We start from the raw sequence: 7,672 nt of genomic DNA on the forward strand, positions 1-7,672 counted from the left end.
TTGTGCTAGACGCTGGAAAAATATAGCAAACATCTTCTTAAATGCATGATTGAGTCCATAAAGTCCAGGGACCCAGAATGGAAAGAAACATAAAAACAGGGCACTAAGTAAGTGCTTGTATTTCAGATGCCTACGGAAGGACAAGGGAGATGGGGGCTGTTTATGGGTCCTGGGGCTTGTGTCTATAGCTGCACATGTACAGAAGAAGCTGTAGGGCAGGGCAGGGTGGGAATTGAGACTGAGACCCCTGCAGAAGGTGGTTCCTCAAAAAGCTTCATAGTTGATAAAAGAGCAGATTGCACCCTAACAAAGAGGGAGAGCAAGGAATCTTGTCTATTTTAGCTTGAGCTCTGAAGGAAAAGAAAAATGATCCTCGAGAATTTATAAACTCTGGAAATGATGCCCACATTGTTTAGGGTTTAGGATTCAAATTTATTATATTAATATCTCCTGATGTAGATATCACACAAACCAAGAAACTGACAGGTAAAGTTTTGCTGAACTAGTAACACCCCATAGAAATAAATGTCCATTTTCTCAACCCAGACCACAAAGATGTCCATAGATAAAGCCCCAGAACACTTGAGCTCACTAGTCAAAATTACAGAACAGTACAGAAAGTGAGCAATGAGAAACAGGAACCAAAAGAAACAACAAATAGGTAATTAGTCCTCCAAATACTTCATATGGTGGAGTTATCTGAAAAGTATTATAAAATTGTTTAAAATTATTAAGCACATTAAAGAAAAAATGGATCTGTATATCCTTTATGATAAGAGATGTTGAGCTTTTTTTCATATGCTTTTTGGCTGTTCATATGTCTTCCTTGGAGAATTGCCTGGTCAACTCATTTGTCCATCTTTTAATTGGATTGATTCTTTTTTTGTGGGTAAACTGCTTGAGTTGCCTGTATATTTTGATTATCGGCCCCTTATCCAAGGAAAAATTCGTAGATACATTCTCCCATTCTTGTGTCTTCATTCTAATTATTGTTTCTTTTGCTGCACAGAAGCTTTTTAACCTGTTGTAATCTCATTTGTCTATTTTTGGGATTATCGCCTGTGCTTTGGGAGTCTTCTTTAAGAAGTCTTTGCCTACTCTGATAACTCCAAGAGTTTTTTTCCCCTGTACTTTCCACCAGTAGTTTTATAGTTTTGTTTTGTTTTGTTTTGTTTGGGGGGGGAGGTCTTATGTTTAAATCTTTGGTCAATTTTGAGTTGATTTTTGTTAATAATGAGAGAGAGGGGTGCAATTTCATTTTTCTACAGATGGCTATCAAGTTTTTCCAGCACCATTTGCAAAACAGAGTTTCTTTTCTCCACTGTCTTATGCCCTTGGGAAAATTCAATTTCTGCCCTGTAAAGATATATAGCAATTAAATGTAAAAAAAAAAAAAAATTAAAAGAAGAAATGGAAATAATGTATTCTTCTGGCCACCCACACCATCCTCCAGAATCTCTCTCTAAACATTTCACTCACTCTCTGACTCAACCTTTCTCCCTCCATTGACAACGCTTCTTTCTGGAAGATTCTAGCGTGACAGCAGAGGTTTGGCAGGAAGTTTCTTGACTACAGGCAAATGAAGGGACTTTCTAAAGAAATAAAAAGTGGTATTAAAAGTCAAACAGAGGAGGTAATGTCTAACCAGCTCAAGAAAGCGCAGTCTTCAATCATGTTCACAATCACCATTAAAACACTAACCACATGTAATATTTATTCAATTACTATAGAAGGGAGATCTTAAGATAAACCCTCTGGTCAGAAGCCCACTGTTGGCTATTAGCTTGAGACGCTGTCCTTATGTAAAAGCAATAATAGTTGGCTCTGGAGTGCATGGAAACTGGATCATAACCACGGTTCAAATCCCCAGCCCAGTCAGGCTGAAACATTCCAGGCACACATGCAAATGCCCGAGATCCATTGGGATCTTGGGAGAAGAGGACTGCAGTTTTACCAGATCTGTGGAGGATACTTGTCTCTCCAAGTAAAGAAAGCTAAGGCTTTCTTTCCGTGTGTGTCTCTCTTACACACACAGGCAAGCATGCATGTTCTGTTATGAATAAAGATAATGTTTTAACTAAGAAAAAAGGATTTACAAATTAATAAGATCTCATATATTTTATAATAGTGGAGACTTTAGACTTGTCACAAGTTTTACCAGAACCAGGCCAAAGTCATGAGGTTTTCATGATTCTGGAGATAAAATTTAAAACCACAGTGAGAAAGTTCCAGGAACTGACCCACAGCATCCCTGGTAGTAGAAACAGCAATCCACACGTATGTGTCCGGACTGCAGCCATTGGTGGAATTTGACTGTGAAACCCAAGACTATTTGAAGTGTGAGGAAGCACAAAACCTGCCCAGGATTAAGCAATGAGGTTAATCAGGTCATTAAATGGCAGTTTGCTCTTTCACAAAGTGCAGAACTAACTCTATGAAAGAATAAGTGAAAATCAAGAAGAAAAATTCACTTGCTGAAAATGCTAAAAGTCTGTATTAGAAAAAACACTACAACTTCTAGATTGCCATGCTTAAATCCACTAACATTCCACATCTTCACTTTTTCTATTTGTAATGTAAACTTTTGTGATATTCCCATTGATATCGAGTCGAATTTACTTCCGACAGCTGTGAGCAATTAAAGCAGGGTTTTGGCAGCTAGGGCCCCATGTCTGAGTGCCTGGGGAATCTGGAGATTGGGGGCTTCCCTCAATTGCTGCAATTCTATTCTGCTGGGCTTAAAGGGGCCCTGCCACCATGAGAGGAGCAAGAGGTGGAGGGGCAGCCACAGGAGGATGGCGAGAGAGAGGTAGTGTCTCCAGAGAGGGGCACAGAGGAAAATAGGGGCAGCAAGAGCAGAGACCGGTGGACAAAGATGAGACTTCCCCCGGCCTTCCCTGGGGTAAGAGCAGGTCTTAGGTATGTGCTCCCTCACCTTGCCCTGGAGCCCAGGTAATTGTTGGGAGGCCTGAAAGGATTGACCTGTGAAAAGCAGCCTGGTGTGCATTGCCGACCACGAGGTAGCTGGTGGAATGAGACACCATCCCCTGCACCCAGCCTCCTTTGCCCAGGCAGCCTGTCTTTCTCTCACACAGGGGCTTTCCTGTCCTTCCATAGGCCAGCCCCACCCTGCAGGAGGAGCTCTCAGACAGCTTGTGACCTCACCCAGGGCACCTGACTTCTCTAAGCCTCAGTTTCCTTTCTCATTGAGTAGTGCCAGTCACATTCCCTACCAAATAGAGCATTGGCAGGAAATAGTTCCTGGCCCATCTGAAGCACCCAGCTGCTAGGTCATGCTATCACTGTCATCCCCATTTGCTAAGGAGGAAACTGAGGCAGACAGAGGTTACGTGATTTATCCTGGGCCACACAGCCAGTCAGGGATGAAACTGTGAGTCAAACCAGGCTGTGTGCTTCTTCCCAGTAGCCAGAGTGCCAGGTGGGACCCCTCAGGGGCCTTTGCAGCCTTGTAACCCTGCCACCTACAGGTTCCTTTTCTGGCAAGAGGGTGTCAAGGGTGTACCCAAATCTCCTGCATTGTGACACCTGAATTTAGCACTCACCTGCAGCTGGGCTCTGGGGCTGGTGCACAAGTGAATATGCTTTTGGCTTCTGCCCGATGAGGACTCGCTTAATACCATCTGCATTCTTCCTCCCTTTGCTCTCTCCTCTCCCTCTATGATCCCGGGTGCATTTCCCTGTTCCTCCAGGCAGTTTTCCCAGGGACTCCCAGCTCAGTCACCAAAGCCACCAGCCAGTGGAAAGGCAATGGTTAGGGTGAGTGACCACAGCCTCCCTCACTGTGTAAATACCTCCCCCTCTGTCCTCTGCCAGTGGTAAGGAGTAAGAGACAGAAACAGTGCCTACCTTGTCAGTGGCTGTGTGAATCTCATGAGCCAAGCCACGCAAAACTCTGGCAGCAAGACCTGGCCCAGAGCAAGAGTTCAAACGTTGCTAGCTACTACCAAGAAAATCGTTGTTTTAAAGTTTGTTTTATTCATGATAGAGTGCATGCATGCACATGAGAGAAAAAGGCAGAGAAAGCGGCACCCTCAGCAGGGTCTCATCACACTGAGATCCCCTTCTCTCAGCTTTTCAGTCATCCAGGACCCTGAGCATGCACATGGATGTTTTCAGGTCAACTAAGAATCTGAACCCACAGTCAGCCATGTGACTTCCAGCACTGTAATTCAGTTCTCCACTGACAGCACCACTGAAACTAGGCTGTAAGAGAGTTTTTAGAAAGTATGAAATGAGAGCTAGTCATAGTCTAGTGGTTGATATGACCAATCCTTACCCCAGGGGCTTGAAAAACAGAATAGGTACATATATGTACCTGCCCCAAATCCCAACAGGTTGGAGAAATGGAGGAAAAGGTATTACAATATGACCACACCCACTGGGGGGTTCTCTCTCTCTCTCTCTCTCTGATTCTCTCTGGCCAAGTGTATGCACCCTCTGGTAAATTGAGAAAAAAAGAAAAAGAGAAAGAAAGAAAGAAAAGAAGGAAGGAAGGAGAAAGAGAGAAAGAAAAAGAGAAAGAAAGGGTCAGAAAGGGTGATTTAGTGGTAATGCAACTAGGCCCACATAGAAAGATTTTTGGTTCAGGGCCAGCTGGTGGTATGGTGGTTAAGAGTGCTGGACTCCCACATGGCCGACCATGGTTCGAGTCCCGGACCTGGTGGCTTGCTTTCTCACTTTCCCTCTCTCTCTCTCTGTCCCTCTTTGGTCAAATTCAAAATAAATAAATATAAAATAAAGTTCAATAAAATAATTTAAAAAAAAAAAAAGAAAGATTTTTGGTTCAAGGCCTCCCTATACACACTGGGCACAAGATCAGGACTGTGGGAGGCTAGAGCTATATCCCATCATGAGGACCCTCTTGGGGATCTTTCTCTCTCTCTCTCTCTCTCTCTCTCTCTCTCCCACAATAAACTTCAAAAAAGAAAAGAATGAGAAGGTGAGGATGATTTTGTTGATGTGTTGTGGGAGGATAGGTTGCAGAGGTCACGAGTGCCTGATGATTGCACTAAGACATTGATTGTTGACTTCATCCCTCAGTTCCATTGGTGTTTACTGAGTACCTACTGCATGCCACACACTGCCAGGTGAATACACAGGCTCTCCCAGTGGGCAACATCCCAGGGCAGTGTGAGACACTCTAGTCTCAACATGTTAACCAAGTCTCCTTCCTATCCTGTTCTGGCTTTTCCCAAAGGATTTTTTTATCTTGTATTCCTGAAATAACTCCTATTTTGTAATGGTGTAGTATTTTCATATTTAATTTTCTCCTATGAACTCAGTCTATATTGTGTGTGTATGTGTATGTATGTGTGTGTATGTTCACTGACTTCGCCTCGTTTGACATTAGGAAATTTGATGAGAATTTTTTTTTCAATTTATTTATTTGCATTCATTCACTGTACATCATTACAGCATACAAAATGAGATTTTCCATCCAGAGTACCCTGTATATTGTCTCAATCAAGCACATCAACAAACATGTTATTGTCAGCAAATGATCTTCCATTTCTTGTTTTCTGTATGTTTTGCTTTTCCCCCCCATCCTTGATTCCCCATCTCTTACCCTCTGCCACCTCCCGCTCTCCTCCCACACTGTCTCTGGTATCTATGTTTGCTTTCTATACCGTTTTCCCCCCACATTTTATTGAATCACCAAAGACCCTAATCAATCCAAATACCCTCATAGCAAACACAGGTGACACACACATTTCCATGAGCACAAGTCTAACTTTACGCATCCTATAAAGTAGCACCTAGCTGGGGCTACATATCCTACTGCAGTCATTGAATAGATATATTTTTTTTCCTGATACTTTTTTTTTTGTAACTCAATTTACATTCCTTCCCTAAGCATCATCACAGCACACAAAATGCGATCTCCCATCCAGTACACACTGCATAGTGACTCAATCATGCACATTACAAAAAATTTTCCTTTTCTAGTTCCTAGAATTATTTCCACCCCTCTTTCTGACCCTCTGTCCCTTTCCCCCCTCCTCTCACACCACCTCCAGTGTCCACAATTGTCCTCCATTCCCTTCCCACCCACATTGCATTGACCACACAATTTCCTACACAACCTGACTATTTTCAAAGGTGAGTTCACTCGTTATTACTAAGAAAACCAGTTTTAACTTATATCAAAGAAACGCCAAGGAACTTTGCTTAAAGCCAGGAAACAGGTTAGGATTCTGTTCAAATGGTAGGTGCATGAACCTATCAGTCTCGTGTACTTTTATCTTCTGTTCTGGTTCAATTTTCCTGATTAAATTCTGGGATATAGTATTCAACTCCAGACTTGTCCCTATGATTAAGTTAGCTACTTTCTCAGTTTTTGGACTCTTATTTCCATGTATCTGCGTTTAGTTTTCCTGATACAGCACATCCTTGAGAACTTCTTGGAGGTCTGGTCTGGTGCTGGTAAATTCTTTCAGGTTTTGTTTATCTGAGAATGTTCTTGTCTTTTCTTCCCACCTGAAAGATAATCTTGCCGGATACAGTATTCTTGGCTGAAACTGCTTCTCTCTTAACACTTGGAATATATTTTCCCATTCTCTCCTCGCTTTTATTGTTTCTGATGAGAGATCTGCTGTTAGCCTGATGGGATGTCCTTTGTAGGTAACTTGATGTTTTTCTCTTGCTAATCTTAGTATCTTGTCTTTGTCTGCAGTTTTGGTCAACCTGGCTATAATGTGTCTTGGAGAAGATCTTCTAGGGTTGATTCTATTTGGGGTCCGTTGTATTTCCTGGGACTGGATCTTTGAATGCCTCTCTAGGTTTGGAAAGTTTTCTTGCAGGATTTCCTGGAATAGATTATCAATGCCCTTATGGGTTTCCTCACCTTCTGGAATGCCAATTATCCGGATATTTGGACGTTTGATGGTATCCAGTACTTCTCGCATATTATTCTCAAATTTTTGTGCCATTTTCTCAGCCTTCATGGTGGATTTTTCTAGGCCAGCCATTTTCTCCTCTACATCTGAGATTCTATTTTCTGAATGATCTAGTCTGCTTTTAATGCTTTCCAGGGAGATTTTGACTTCTTGTATTATAGACTTCATCTCTAGCAGTTCGGTTTGAGTCTTTTGTAAAGTGTGTAATTCCACTTTTAGATCTTGCAGGAATTTCCTCATCTCTTGGAACTCGTCAATCTCTTTCTCCTTTCTCTTTAGTAGTTCATTATCTCTCTTCTCTTCCATCTCTGTTAGCTTAGACATTATGAATGATCTGAATTCCTTATCAGACATTTCCATGATTTTCACCGAACTGCTTGTGGATGAAGAGTTACTCTTTTCCCTAGGAGGAGAGGTATTTTCTTGTTTTCCCATGTTTCTCGTGATCCGGCGGTGATTTCTTGTCATCTGATGAATGTTGTGTTTTCTTTCAAATTCTGGAGGTTCAGCCTTAATGTTAAGGAGCAAGCAGACAGAGGTGATCCAGAATCTCTTTGCTGTTCTATTGTGCTTGCTGGTGCAGCAGATTCAGAAGATAGTGGGGAATATTTCAACCCTATTAGTATTTGAATGTTTAGCTACAGTGATCTTAGATCTGTCTAAAAACACACTGAAAGGATATTGGAGAGTGAAGAGACAAGAAAAAAGAAAACGAGACAGAGAAAAACAACAAAAAAAGAAAAAAAAATCAAAAA

This window comes from Tupaia chinensis, unplaced genomic scaffold, assembly GCF_000334495.1.
Source record: "Tupaia chinensis unplaced genomic scaffold, TupChi_1.0 Scaffold000386_1, whole genome shotgun sequence".
Lineage (NCBI taxonomy): Eukaryota > Metazoa > Chordata > Mammalia > Scandentia > Tupaiidae > Tupaia > Tupaia belangeri.